General features: G+C 40.6%; 1 long non-coding RNA gene across 1 annotated transcript; it reads left to right on the forward strand.

Annotated features, from left to right (window-relative positions):
- The first annotated feature begins 188 nt into the window (after positions 1-188).
- LOC121071287 lies at positions 189-14,007 on the forward strand. Its single transcript, XR_005820502.1, has 4 exons — positions 189-304; positions 2,895-2,931; positions 3,497-3,725; positions 4,988-14,007. It is a non-coding gene; the product is annotated as an uncharacterized LOC121071287 (long non-coding RNA).
- The last annotated feature ends 1,434 nt before the right edge of the window (positions 14,008-15,441 follow it).

Here is a 15,441-nt window from a genome sequence, read left to right on the forward strand (position 1 = left end):
GGCTGCAGCCACTCGCTTCGCAGCCGTGTGCCCGCCGCGGGGCCAATCGGGAGGGAAAGCCTTGCGGAGGGGCGGTGAGCCTCCGCGATGGACGGCGCTGTCGACCAATCAGCCGCGAAACCTGGCGGGCGACGCGCGGGAGCGGCGCCCGATAGGCTTGCGGCCGAGTGGGCGGGCCCGGCGTCGCTTGGGCGCCGCGAGCCCCCCGCCGGGTGGCCGGGGTGAGGAGGGGAAGATGGCGGCGTGAGCGCAGCGGGCGGAGCGGCCGGGGCCGGCCGGGCCCCGCGGCTCGGGCCGCGCTCAGGTGAGCGCCCGCCGCGGACGGGCCCGGCCGCGCTCGCACCCGCCACCGCCTGAGGGGCCGGGCCGAGCCTAGCCCGGCCGGGCGGCGGCAGCGGGCGCGGCCGGGCGGCTCCCGGCCTCCCGCTGCGCTGGGGGCCCGGGCTGCGAGCGGGGCCCGCCGCCCTCACCCTCGGGGGCCGGGAGCGGGCGGCGGGGAGAGCCGCCGGGAGCGGCGGGGGAGCGGCGCCGCGGGCTGCTGCGTGCTGAGGGGAGCGGGGACAGCGCGGGGCGGCTGCCGGGGCTTTTACTGAGAGGAGCGCCTGGCCGTGCCTGCACGCCAGGTCTGGTGTGCCCTGAGTTGCTCGGGCAAAATGCTTGGAGTTCCCTGTGCCATAGAACGGTGCTGTTCTGATTCTTTTTGTAAGTGGGACTTCGTACTGAAACCAAGAGGATTAACTCAGCGTGGAATCCCTTATGTTTTATGTTTTATAGCAGTCCTTTAAAATTCTAGTTCGTCGCGTTATTTTACGTGGCTGCATTTTCAGTGTGAATGTCAGGTAAAAGTTAAATAAATAAATAAATAAATAAAGCACCTAAACGGGAAGCACAGCTTCAGATCCTGAAGAGGACGTGGTCTGTTATCCTACATGGCTAATAAGGAAGATGTTTGTAACTGATAAAATAATGCGAAAGAAACTTAATAAGTGTGGTTGTGGCAACTACTTCTGAAAGCGGTAGCTGCTTATGAGAAAAATTTCTAAAGGCGTATTTTACCATGTGCTATATTACACATATATTTCCTGTGCTGTGTTTTTCACCTGGTAACAGTAATAGCAGCTCATGGGCAACATAACATTAAGGCACAGTATACTGCTGCTGATGAATACTTACTTATACAGGTCTATGTGTGAGCTGTTAGAATATGCCAAGGGATTTGCCTTTGGCACGTTACATACAAAGATAACTTTGCTTTATGCTATAATTAGAAGAATAATAAGCTGTACATGTACAGTATTTTAGCAGTAAGTAAATACACTTGGATTAATATTTATTCTTAATTGCTTTGAACGCTTAAGAACTGTGAGAATTAGCATCAAAAAAACCAGAGTTTTCTGTTACCCTGGCGTATGTCAAACCAACTCTGTGCACTGCTTTAAAATTTTGCTCACAGTGCTGTGAGCCTGTGCAATATAGAGATTTGCAGGAGTAAGCTGTGCCTCTTACGATGGTAACCTCTCATCTCAGGGGTGTCAAAAACCAGGGGCCAACTAAGGCTAAGCATTCTGACTGAATCCGTGAAGAGTCTGGAGTCTCTCTTGAACACCTCCCACGTTCATTCTTAAAAACTAGAAAAGGAACGAGGTTTGAAAGGAGTCTTGATGTGTTTGGTGGTTAGCTGAATGCAAGATACAGAGGCCCACACAGTCTTTGGAGGATTGATTTAAAAAAAAAAAACCAAACCTCTAAAATGAGATGTTCTGGTAGGGATGTTTCTTTGCTTAAACAGCATTCAAAGAGCCGTTTGGTGTGTGTATCGTGGAATAGAAATCTCAGCTGTAAAGCGGTCGTCTCCTGCTGTAGAAAGTATTGTTATTATCCTACCCTATTGTGCTAAAAGGGTAGGAAATATGCACTGGAAACCTCATAGGAGGTGAGGGTGAATTTATTTAAAATAAAAAGCGAAACAAAACAGGTTACAGTGTCTTAGGCTTGTAATCTCATAAACACCTGCATTTGTGCAGTGCCTAAGACATCTATCCAGCGGCCAGGCACCGTAGCAGGAGTGTTTAAGCCATGCGTCCAGCAGTCAGGGGCCCCTTGCAGAGGACAAGGGACGTCAGCTGGCAAGTCCTCATGTCCTCTGGACTCCCAGGTTGGGAGTCCCGATAGGCCTTAGCATACCCTGTTGGAGGTGACGGTGACCTGTGTTTGCAGGGGGACGTGCTGCGGTTTGGAGGACTTGCTAAGTGGGGTCCTAGCAACACAAGCCCTTCCGAGAGCCCCGTCCCTCTTCTGTGTCCCGTTTGGAGCCTCCCCACCCAGGCACTCCCTTTCTCTCTCCAGTTCTACTACGGTTTGCTATAGTGCTGCATAGAGTGGATTTAGATACCTTTTTAAAAGTACAGAGAGAGGTGGGGGCAAGTGACAGTGTGGAGAGGTAACATAGGGAAATTTTTGGAACCATTTTGGAAAGCCAGATCTGTTGGGTACCTTAAAACAGTGTTAGAGAGTTCCTGATAACTGATAATTATCAAATTAATTGTTTTGTGAATCATTTGGTTCCTTGATGTCTTGAAGTCTCATAGTGCTTGTCAGGTTCTTGGGGGAGGACTTGAATTGGGTGGGTGAGAACTGAGGACATGAGGATGGAACAAGAAGATCCTGGATCTTTGATACTTAGGTGTGACTCACTTGACCATCCTTTTCCTATTCTGAAAGAGGAGCATGACCATAAACATTTGAAAAGTGACATCAACATGTTTAATGTAGACTAACAATGTTAGCTGGTTCCAGAAGGTATAGATAATCTGCTGTGCCTTGTGCATATTATGATCTGTTATCTGAATAGCTTCGTAGATATAAATTTAATTTGTTCATCTCTTTCTCTCCAGGCTCCCTGAAGAGAATGTTGAATGGTGAAAAATGATGGTGAGTAAAGCCATAAGGTTATTTTGGTACTAAATACACGATACTAAACTTGTCAGTTTTCTCTCCCTTCCCCTTCTTTTTTTCTTTACCAAGTAAATCAGTTATTGAGATTTTATTTTTTCTTAGGACACTCAGAGAACTGGAATGCTGCCACAGTGTCAACTTTCAGCTTGTGCTTGACATGAAATCAACCTTTACTTAACTATATATATTCTAACAAAAATAAATGCTTTGAAAGTTACAAGATACCTGTTCCATGCTGTCATTTTACTTTGCTAAGAGACACTAATTGTGCAGTTGCATTGGCTTAGAGTAGTTATCTTAAAGGTTTGTTATTTGTTAAACACTAGGAGTGGAAGAACAATAACGTAACCAAATGTCAATTACCAAGTTGAAGAAAGTAAATTCAAAAATTCCAAGGATAACGATCAAAGTCTAGAATTTCAATTTATTTATTTGTTTTCCCAGTAAATTAAGTAAAGATATTCTGGTAGTTAAGGTATATAACAGAGTGCTAGATTCTGTTCTTGGCTCTGCCACAAACCTTTGACATGTTTTGTTGCAGCTCCCCAGGTCTGCTTTTCCCCAGCTTCATATTGAGAGTAAGACTTACCCATCAGCATGGGCACGGATGGTCAAGCTTATGATCAGCTGAAATATTTGAGTGCCTCGGAGAGAAAGTGATGGTGACGTGGTATATTGCCATTTCCATAGTCTACTCACTACTTCTACCATAGGAGTTGAAAATTATCACCAGAAGATTATTTCTGAACTTGATCAACTAAAGGATTAAGGTAATTAGAATAATAAAAGAAAGTCAACGAAAGGCCAGAGAAAAGAGAGGGGGGAGGTAGAAAATATGGTGTGTCCTCAGGCGCTTATATTTGAAAAAGAGAAACCAAACAAAAAATATTTCCTCTTTCACATCACTCATCGTTGTATAGGAGAATGGTAGTATTTTTTTTTTTTTTCTGGCACTATGCAAAATTGCATACATGTTACCTTCTAATCCAGGCTGGCATAAAACTTAAAGGAAAAATCCATGTCTTAACAGCTTCTGTGACTAGGCAGTACCAGGTGTGCCCCTGGTGAAAGGCCAGGAGGTCAGTGACAAGATGGCAGTTGTTGAAGTATGTCTACACTGTGGACAAGTGGGGAGCAGTGGGTTTAGAGAAAAAAAAAAAAAAAGGATCTAATCTGTGGACTTTACAGCTGTCATAAGTGTGTTTTTCCTCTACAGCACTGACAGTTTTGTAGTTAATTAGGTGATTGTTCATAGTCTCTTTGAATTGTGACCCACTATAGCAGAACTTGTTCTCTCTGTGTGCAATGCCATTACACCTTGTCCTATAGCTATGCTGCCTGACAAAGAGTTCCTCCGCAGCTTTCTTGTAAGCCTCTTCTAGGTACTGGAAGACCGTTATAAGGTCTCCCCGGAGCCTTCTCTTCTCCAGGTTGGGATCAACTCTTTATCAGGGAGTGTAGTGATAGGACAAGGGGTATATTTGGAAGAAATTCTTTACTCAGAGGGTGGTGAGGCACAGGAACAGGTTGCCCAGAGAGGCTGTGCATGCCCCATCCCTGGAAGTGTTCAAGGCCAGGCTGGATGGGCTTTGGGCAACCTGTTCTGGTGGGAGGTGTCCCTGCCCATGGCAGGGGAGTTGGAACCAGATGATCTTTAAGGTCCCTTCCAACCCAAACCATTCGATGATTCTATTTGTGTTCAGGTGATACCTCAACATTGTCACGTTATGTGTCAGAGCCACAGTTATGAAGCCTTATAGCTTATTAACACCAGTGTATTTTTGGATGCACTGCTTCTGAGTAAGCATGTAGTTCAGCATTTCTGTAGTACTGCGTTAGCCAGCTTATGGACATACGCAGGAAGATATAAAATCTTATACAATAGGGGATTATTGCAGACTGTGAAGCCAACTATTTTTTTTTCCATTAGATTCAGATTTTTAAAGTAATGAACCAGTAGGCATTTTAATGTCAAATATTTTTTATTCTGTTTTCTAAACTACCTCTCTTCTCTTTCATTTTGGAATTCCAGATCCTTGCTGAAATTTAAGAAGATGATAGTCCTGTTGCTTGCTCACAGGCTGTGAGATGTGGACATGTCTCTCCTAGCAAGCAAAAACTTGTCCTTTACTTCCATGGAGCTGCATGAACAAAGATCTCTTCACTTCCTGCATCAACCATCTCACCCAACGCTTAATTCACCAGATAACTTCTCCTGCAGAAGCAACCCCGCTGCGGTATCAAAACTCAAAAGCAGAGTAACAGAAATCAGCATTTGTTTCCCTGAAGAAATGTCTTCTGTGCCAGCTCTTCATCCAGCTTTCTGCATTCTGTTTTAAAATGAGAAAAACTTTGAAATCAGATGGAAGTGCAAGCTGATGTTCTTCACTGATATCTATCTCCTTCTTCATTTTAGGAAGGATAAGTTCTTCACTGTGTCATACTGGAATTCCTGGCATATAAAGCGTCTGCATGCATTGCCATGCCAAACTTGACATGTATGAAAGTTTCAGCAGGAAATGAGGACATATTTTCTGCTCTGACATATGGAAGAAACTTACCAAACAATTGGAGAAGTCCCATAACAGGTATTTTGTAGCCCAGGAACCTGGCTTGACTTTGTAGATAGATGTCTTGATGTCAACTCACATAAAGCAGCTAATGCAGAGGAACAAATGCAGAATCACCTTGTCTATAGTGTGTAACGGCATCATCCCAATCTGTGATCAAAATGTATATTTTGCATGTGTAAACCCACATAAGTGCTGGATATGAAGAGCTTTCACCAGAAGGAGAAATTACTGCACCACTTCATTTTTAGCAAAGAAAAATGAAGCTTTAAGACCTTCAGGGTTACAGGATAATGATTAGGTTGTGTTATATCATTCCCTCCTTTTGGCTTTTTATAAATCCTTAGCAGCAAAAGGAACATTCTACAGTTGAAAAGATGGGGCAGAATTTCTTTCTTTATTTAAAGAAATTAACTTCTGGTGGGATGGAAGAGACCGGAGGTGTAAAGTTGCGGTTTGTCCGCTCAGCTTCCTTTCCACAGTTTCAGCTTTTCATATTGCTGATGGAATCAGATACTTTTTATTCTTCTGTGACTGAGAACTGAGATGACCTGTATGTTTCCATCATCTAGGCCCGGTAGAACGAGCTGGTAGCCGCGTAAGAGGTATGGCTTGACAGAGAGCAAAAATGCTTAGGCCGGGCCTTTTTCTGGTTCCTCCTATTCCTTCTCAATCTAAGGCGCTATCTGTTGTTCTTATGTTTACACAAGATTCTTTGTCTACATCGTTTGTGATTATATAGGATATTTTTGATCATTCTGAGGTGGGAGTTTGTACTGTTCACATGCTCCTTGCTATGGTATTGTATATGGCAAATAAGGTTTCTTGGCAAAAAGAAATCTCCATTTCAAGTCTGGAGCTCTTAGTGCACCTTAATCCACACTTGTGATTTAGAAAATGTGATTTACTAGCTTAAAATATTTTCAAATTTGGATCAAATAAAGGTATATAGATTCTGTTAATAGGTTTGGGGGATAATAACATGGTTGGGGGGTGGGGTGTTTTTTTTGTTTTGGTTTGTTCTATTTTTCATTTTAGAAAACTGCTGGAGAGAGCCAGACAGCCTGGAAATGGCTGAAAAAGCCAACAGTTGAAGTCCTTCTTAAATCTTGATGATAGATGGCGAGGGCAGCATTGCGATATTTAAAATGTAGTGAAATTTTGTGGGGACCACGTTCCACAGCAGAGTAAGGATGAGTGTTGGTGTTGATCCTGGTCTTTGGGGTAAAGTTAGATCTGTGTATAGACTTGCCTTGTAACAATAAGATTTAATGACAGCTTTACCCATTGTTTGTTTCCAAGAAGCAAAGATCAGACATGAAAGCTAAGGAGAGTAGGAAAGACACTGTGTATCAAAATAATGCCAACTGTAATGAGCAGAGAGGTGCACTAAAATTGTATGCAACATTGCAATGAGCTGTGTTTCTTTTGTTAGTTTAGATGAGTTACGTTAATCCTGGTGAGGCAACCACCAACTTGGCCTGATTTCTTTTAAGAATATAGGATGTCTTTGCTGAAAATGGTCTGAATTTTCTGGTTTTAGACGCAACTAGAAAAGCACACTTACTTTTAGGTCCTCCTTTTGTTGAAACCAATAGGATTTAATGTAGATGTCTGTAGAAGCAGGATCCATCTCTAAGTGATGGAAAATACTGTTAATATCATAGGATTATATGTTGTTGGAAGGTATCTGGTATAAGAAACATCTGATCCTAAATGTGGGAAATTCCTTTTCTTCCTTTTGCCCATGCTTGTCCTTCTGACATTAGAGCTAGCAGTTGTTTCTTGCATAGCTGGGTGACAAAATACTTGGGGAACAGGAATGTGTTTTTATCTTCTGTGGATATGTACAAAAACTAATAATTTTTCTGACTAGAGAGTAGACAATTCATGCTACTGGATTTCCACATCCGTAAGAATAACCCTCAACATTTTGTAACCCTGCATTGTAACAACAACAAAAAAACTACAGATTTTTCCTGACTCCTAACCCAGATAACGTAAGAACATAAGCTTTCAAGTTTACTTTTAGAACATAATATTTTTAGCAGGGCTAAAGATCTGTGGCTTTCACAGAACTAATACTCCAACAATGCATGCCCAGAAGATCCCCACAGCCGTACCTTTCCAGCCAGCTTCTTTATAAAAGTGCTGTGTTAGGAAATGCTGCCTCAGCCTACTTACTTTTTCTTGCTCCACTTTTTCTCTATGTTGGTTGGAAATCTTCCCATGTGAAAGATTACAAAAACAAGGGGCATGTGCAATAGATCATATATATATACATATATATATTTTAATACTTGTGGACAAAATGATGTTACAAGTTGTTTGAAAACAACAAAATCACCAATGTCTTCCATTTTGAGATGTGTATAGTTCCATAAGCATTAGTGCTTTGTAGCAAACAGTAGTGCCATGTTAGGATCAGTGCATGAGCCTAGTAGTATTTTTACAATTTCAGAGTGACAAATTTATTAATAAGCAGTGATGATAATGTAATTAACAATAGAAAGGATACAGTAGAAATGTCACAAACATGGTCTAAATATGCAGTATCCTCCCTGTGACAGTGGTAATGCTATCTTTAGAAAGTGAATGCATTCATTTAATGGGCTTCATAGAGTCATAGTTAACTTTGTTTTTAGTATTTCTGTCCAACTGCAATAGTGAACTAGTGTATGTAAGCATCCAGAATTCTCATCTCTGTCACCAGTGATTCTTTTCGTTTTAGTCTTTGTTGAAGGTGTGTTCTTCTATGAGCAGCATTTTCCATTTAATTATTACCCATCCTATGATATACTCAGAATTAAGAATGTGATAAAGTTTGTGTTTGTTTTGTGCACATCTCTACTACCTTAATATTATTTACAAAATCTATTAAGAAAAAAAAATCAAATCCAATTACATAATTATTAGAACCAGTTAAACATTATCCTTTTCATCTACTAAGTTAGTTACTGGTTGCAAAATGCTTTCTTCCAATTATAAGTAGAATACTTTTGTCCATTATTGCAGGAATGGAAAACCTTTTTTTTTTTCTGAAGTCCTGTTGAATCTTTTAACACCTTTGGTGGATCCTGCATTTACACACATCTTAATAAGAGAGAATATAATAAGATTAAGGGCTGTTGGAAACCAACATTGCAGACTGCATCTGTTCAGCAGGCTATATCTAGCCTATGGGTCATAGATTCCCCACCCCTGTATTATTGAGAATTCAATATCCTGTGTTTTGGGTAACTTCCAGTATTGCTTTCCAGCTCTAATCTCAATTTTAATAACTTATGTCTCTCCCTCTGCTTTTTTCAGAAGGAAAGTTTAGACCAGGGAATGTTCAAATGATTTAGCACGCAATGGGCAGCTTGGACTGGTGAAATAAGAGACTGGTATGATTCCTGAGATGAGCGATGCTCTGTGGATGGCATTCTCTCATTTCCTAGGAAAAAAAGTCTTATTTGATACCAGTGTTGCTCTTCACGCATTTCTTTTACAAGAACAAAATTCTCTGTCACTTTAGAGAGGATACTGCATCTTTTTTCCCTGAGACCTGCCTGTAAATGGCCATTAGGAGGAGGGAGGGAATGGGTAGCTTGGTTTTGTAATTTTAATAGGATGTATCTCTAAAGTAATTAATCAAGTAGCATGTTCTTTGGTGCAAAACCAGTAATCCTTGCAGAGTTAATGTGTGTAACAAACCCCCCACCCCGACCCTCTGCATCTGATAAGTTTCCAAGAAAACTGGGTGGTTGGGCCATTTACAGCAGAGCTCTGGGGGACCTGTGCTCAGAGTTAGGTTCAATTCTGAACAGAAGTAGCTGTACCATTGAATAAAGTAGTTTAGTGCTTGGAGAATCAATTGAAAAATACCTCTGAAACTGGAATGCAAAATAGCACAGTATGTAGGGGGAAGAATCCCTGATGCAAACAAAGCCATAAGATGATTTAATAAGAAATAGAACTTTAGTAGCAATAACTGTTTTGCATGTGATAGTAAATAACTTGCATTAGCAAGACTGTACAGTAGAGTAGGTGGGTAATAACCAAATAAGTTTGTGGCGCTCTGTGCTGCAGGGAGTTGCATGAAAAGTCTCTTTTCCTAAGATGGGTGAATTCCTCTTAATGTTCCTCTCATTGGAGGGAATTTGGCACTTGAATACTTAGTTAATGATATTAAAACAAAAAACTGTTTAGCTTTGTCACACATCTGAAGCACCGTCAGTGAGTGCTGGGGGAAGTGCAGACAGTTCTTTCTGAAAGGGTAGCTGAAATTTCCTTTTTTTACAGTCTAGCACTTGCTCAGTTTTTCTGAGGGGAAGCTAAACCCTTCCATATACTGGACTGTGGAAAGAACTTGGTTCTGAAGTTAGAATGCATTTTATTGTAGATGGTACTTATTTTCTTTGTTTAAAAAGACCAACCTGAGATGATGACAGGTCTTTAAAAAGAAATTTATTAGATAACATTTGACACTGAAAACATTTCTTCATCCCAAAGGACAATTGTAGGATCCTAAAAATGTTACTCTGCAGCAAAAATAATTTTAGACTTGCTAAACACTCTGTTCCAAGCCATTGATTTCTGTTAATGCCTCAAGTTTTGCAGAGACAAGTACGGTGAAGCCTCTGGTAACAGAAAGGGATATTGATCTACAGCTGTAGCCTCTGCACCCAGCAAAGTATCTACTATCAAAGGGTTACATAAAAGAGCCCCAGAAGTTCTAAAATGTCCATAGTTGATGCTGTTTTCAGTGCAGAAACATGGTCTATAGAGACAGCATGGCCCAGCAGATAATAGTGTGTTCCTAACAGAAGTATTACATCAGAAGTTTAGATCTATCTGGCTAGATTTCTGCTAGAAAGTTGAAGTAGTTTGGAATGTAACTTCCAGCTGAAGGGAAGCCTCTGATGTTCTGAAATTACATGGGTGAAGCCTTTTGGCTCTTTGTAAGTTGATAGTGGGACTGTTAAGGGCTGTGAGTGTTTCTACAGCGTAATGTAATTAAGATAAGCACGAGCATATCTAAATTAAATGTTGGCTAATATGTGTATGAAAAGCTAACTGATCTGGAAAGTTATAATCAGCTTAAATTCCAGCTATTGCATTATTGATAAACTTGGAAGCTGGCCATAGGGAGCCTTAATTTGATTGTGATCTGATTACATTAAATAAATTATAAATTTCTTGTAGTCTGTGGTCAGCAAGTACATTTATGTAATGAATTAAAAATGAAAACATGGTCACGTTCAGACTTCAGAAGTATGAACTTTGTGGCTGAATAGAAATTTTCAAGGCTTTATTCATTTAGAGAAGGGGGGAGGAGGGGAGATTGAGACTGATGTAACGAGGTGAGCTATCTGCATATTCTTCCCAGTTCAGATTTAATAATGATCTGAATTCCATGGGGTACTATGTTAGAAATTAGTATTCACAGCCACAAAGGAAATCCCATTGCCTTTCAGCTGTCATACAATGTCATGCCTTTTGCTCCAAACCCCTTGATTTCACTGCTGCTAAAACTAAGTAGCAGTGCTACGTGCTACCACACTGCAGTGTGGGGTATCAGAAGTGCAGTGACCACTACTGGCATGACCCCATCAGCATTACTGCACCCAGGTGATACATGTGTGTGTACTGTTCCTTACCCAGTGGTTCTGCTGTAGAAGATCTAGCCAGTACTTGCGTCGGGAATTGCAGCTTGAGGATTGCAACTTCTGCAACTGAGCATAATTATCAAATTTAGGACAAAAAAAAAAAAAGATTTGCAGACTACTTGATAGTGAACGACAACAAATTGTACCGTGCTTCAGGACATTGACACTTTATGCAAGGGTTACACTGACAAGAGCTGGCGGTGGTTTTGAGCAGAGAAGGATAGAAGAGTTTTTGATGGATAACCAATTTTACAAATAATTACTTCCCTAGGAAAGAGTCTGGTCTTCCTTCAAAACCTAATAATCCTGCTTGCTGTTCAGGTACAGAGCTGCATAAATGGCAGTTTGAGTGAGGTTCCACTGGTTTTCTTTTACTGAATGATCCAGCATATTGCCCCTATAGCACTTTGACTGGCACGCAAAAGCCAGCAGTCGAACCAGGGTGTCTCATTTAACAGTGCAGAACACTAACCAGGAATTCTGCTTTCTATTCCCTTTCAGTCTGCTCAGCACTATCTCCTGAGTTTTAGAGAAAGCGTAGGTGTACTTGACGTAAGCAAGGAGTGTGTTTCTGTATCTGAGCCTATGTACCAGGTTATAGGATAGACAGATTCCCTAAGGCTTTACAGCATTTAAGGTTAAAGATAAAAAGTAACTTACTGTTCAGTGTGTCCTGTGTAAGTCTTATCTGCTTCTTTCCTCTTCCCCTCCAAACGGGTGTGTTTGCAGGTCAAATAAAAGAAGACTAGTTTGTGATGCCTGAGGCATAAAGAAGTGCATGGAGAAACTGAAGGAAAGTGGCACAGGCCCACAAACCAAATCTTAGAGCTAGTATTCTAATTATGCATGATTCAAAATGTCTAGTGTAATGTAGTTATTACCAGTAAATTGAGATATGCATTTATACATAACGAAGCAATAGGAATTAATATACCAATAGCTTGAACTTCCTGCTTTGATTCTCAAACTTTGATTCTCAAACTGTTTTTTTTGTCTTTTTTTTTTTTTAAGAGAATGTGCTGCCTCTGTAGAGAAAGGGGCAGAATGTATAGATAGGGACAGAAGCATGGCACCAAAACTGTAAATCAGGAACCAGGATCAGCAGAACTCGCCTTTATAACCTCTTGTCTGGTTCATTTTAGTGCCCTGAGCATGTAAAAAGCAGGGCATGGACTAAGCATGTTTAAGGGCGAGATGAGGTTTCTCACCTGCTGCAGCTGTAGCAAGGAAAAGGGTGCAGAGTTTCTTTCAAGGTGCAGGGGGGGAGCAACTGGTAAAAAAATAAAAATAAAAAAAATCCACAGTAACAGAAACAATGGACTCAAATTGAGTGTAGTATTTGCCAGACAGTAGGTAGTAGGCTTGTGCTTGGTGAGAGAAATTATTTGGAGAAGACTGAAATTAATAAGCACAGTACAAATATTTCAGGTGTTGAATAGCTTTTTAATAGACAGTATTTTCAGGTAACTCTCTAGCCACATAGGCAGCTGTACTGAAGCATACTGGTACCAGCCAGCAATAATGGCACCTGCAGGAATGAACCTGAAAATACTGGTAATCTTGTATATTTTTTAAGTTCTTTGACAAAGAGATTTTTAAAAACAAAAATGAGATTTGATCACTGAAGGTCTTTATCTTCTGCAACACAGGTTGCAATATAGTCTTTTTTTTCTTTATTTCACTTATTAAATAAAAGGGAATTTGGGTGCCATTTTTTCCGTAAACTTTTACTGTGCTCTCTGTAATATTTTCCAAGTCTTTTAGTGGGTACTGCAGTGAATTTCTGCTGGCAGTTTGAAAATAACATAGAACGCATGGCAGTGTCTGTCACTAATGCTTTTCCTAGTTTAAAGTATTCAATCACGTAGAATACTAGCATGTTACTGCAGAATTCCATACTTTTAGCTTAGCTTAATTTTGTAGGTGGGCTTAACTTGTGCAGAACACTTCTCCATGTATAGAGAGGCTCAGTCCCCTTTCTTAAGCAGAAAGAGGAAGTGTCTTGGAGGAAGAAATTGTGTGTCAAGTTAAATCCTGATCATGCTTCGTAGCCAAGCGTCCATAAAGCACCATGATTTGGGTTTAGAATGGGGGCTGTGTTTTTCTCATGAATGCTTTCTAGATATACAAGAATGCCAAATGAAGATAGGAATATTATTAGAGAATATTTAACTATTTTACAGTATCAAAGTTAGGTTAAATGAAATCCTTTGAGCCAACTTCTTCAAGCTAAAAGGGAATCTATTTGTAAAAAGGGTTTAGCCCAGCAGTTAACCACGGCCACCTAATGCCTAGAGGATATTCTTTAGAACACTTCATGTGGTTTTAAACCGTTACATGTTTTCTTTTGTGTGGTGAGTAAGCAGTTGTATCCGTTGTTAATACTTATCCCTGTCAATATAAAACCTGGGGAAGTAAGCTACTTTAGGACTTCAGTGAAGATATCCTCCTTTTGAGAAGTACAACAGCAAAGGAGAAGCATTAATTATAGTTTCTTAAAAATTATCTTAATACTTAAACAAGTTAGAGAAGACTTCTTATACTGAACTTCTGATGGCATTGCTCACAAGGGTTAGTGGAGATTACTGGTATCACTACGTACTCCCATTGCACACATTTTACATGGTAACAGTAAAAGAATGTTTCCCTGCAAATTCTAATTTTTTTTTCCAAAAGGCAGCTTGCTTTTATATCTATGCATCTTTGAGGATTTCAATATAAGATTTTATTCTTTTGACGCTGTAAAGAGGAACTGTTTAAAAATGAACTTGGAAACTCTGCACCTGTATACAAATTTTTTTAGCAATAAAGCAGCACAGGCTGAGAATGCACTAAAACCTGGCGTGTCATTTGTTCAAAAGATAGATTAACCAAGGTACAGTGCACTGTATCTTCATTAAGGTGCTAACTGCTTCCACTTCTGAGATGTGTGTACTTGCTGTGCCTTTGACAAAGCTTAACAATTTGAGCTAAACTTGCATATGTTTGGATATGCTTTGGATCCAGCTGTTGCAGCAGATTTCAGACACAAGAGTCTCCGACTTCCTGGAAGGCACCTGAAGAAAAATTGCCACTCCACTCAAGATGGGCAACTTACAAATAGAAGCTTCAAAGGTTATTTCAGATGGTAGCAGAAAGCTTCTGTTGCTTGCAAGATAGTCCGCCTAAAAGGAGTAAGTCTCAAAACTGTTTCACATATGTGTGGACTGTTTATAGTTTTGGCAGCTCAAATTCCTTTGGTGGTTGGTGTTTCACAACCTACAGGGAAGCACAACTTTCCTTGCAGTTACTACTGAAAGCAGTTTTGTGAAGTGCTGTAACACAGCAGCAAGACACCACCTCATGAGGACTGTGCTGAAGCAGCCATGGCTCCCAACACCACCAGCTTTCCAAAACCTCTTACGGGATTGCTGACCCTTATGTGAGCTTACAAAAGATTCACTGTGTGATTGCTACTTCAGTAGCCTGCTAAACCACCTTCATTTGTTTCATTTTCTGCTTGCTTTTCTCAGAAGACAGCTGCTCGTTAACTCACGTAAGAATAAAGAGAGCTGTGGCTTGACCTTGAGCTGTGCTTTTAAATCAGGTATTTATTTAAAGAGAATCCCTCCTTCCTGAGCCAGATTGGCTGTGGCTGCACTGAAAGTATCAACACAGTTCTCAAGATGCCTAGCTAGAGGAGATTAGGTTCCACAGTAGAGAGAGAAAAAAAAAGAACATTCACCCCCCAGTTGTAGATTCAAGAGGAATTTGAATCTGGGACAGACTGTAGGATCAAAATCTGAATCAAATCTTTTAGGAAGAAAAGCTTAAGCATCACTTAAAACCTAAGGCTACAGTTTAAGTTGGTATCTTAGTAACTGTTATTCCTAAACTACTGAAGATACTGTTGCACTTATTTTGCATTTGTAAATTAAGGTGGTTTGCTTCTTAAAACGGGTTTTATTTAGAACTCTGTACTGCTGTGAGTGTCATCAGATACAACAGGCAATAGTGCCAAGAAGAATCATGATTTGACAGACACAAAGGACCGCAGTGTGACTCAATGGAGCTGAGGTCTTCCCAGTTCCAAAGACCAGTGAAATACAATTTAAAAGCTTACAACTCACGATATTACACAAGATATTTCTGAATTTCAGCATTTTTATTTTTTAAGTCTTCTTTACAACAGTAAAGATAATATAAAAAAAATGCAACTGACAGCTTTCTTTTCCTCTTAGGGATGCGTAGTTAGCTAAATGAAGGAGGACAATTTTGCACTATTT

This window comes from Cygnus olor, chromosome 5 (genome assembly GCF_009769625.2).
Source record: "Cygnus olor isolate bCygOlo1 chromosome 5, bCygOlo1.pri.v2, whole genome shotgun sequence".
Classification (NCBI taxonomy): Eukaryota; Metazoa; Chordata; class Aves; order Anseriformes; family Anatidae; genus Cygnus; species Cygnus olor.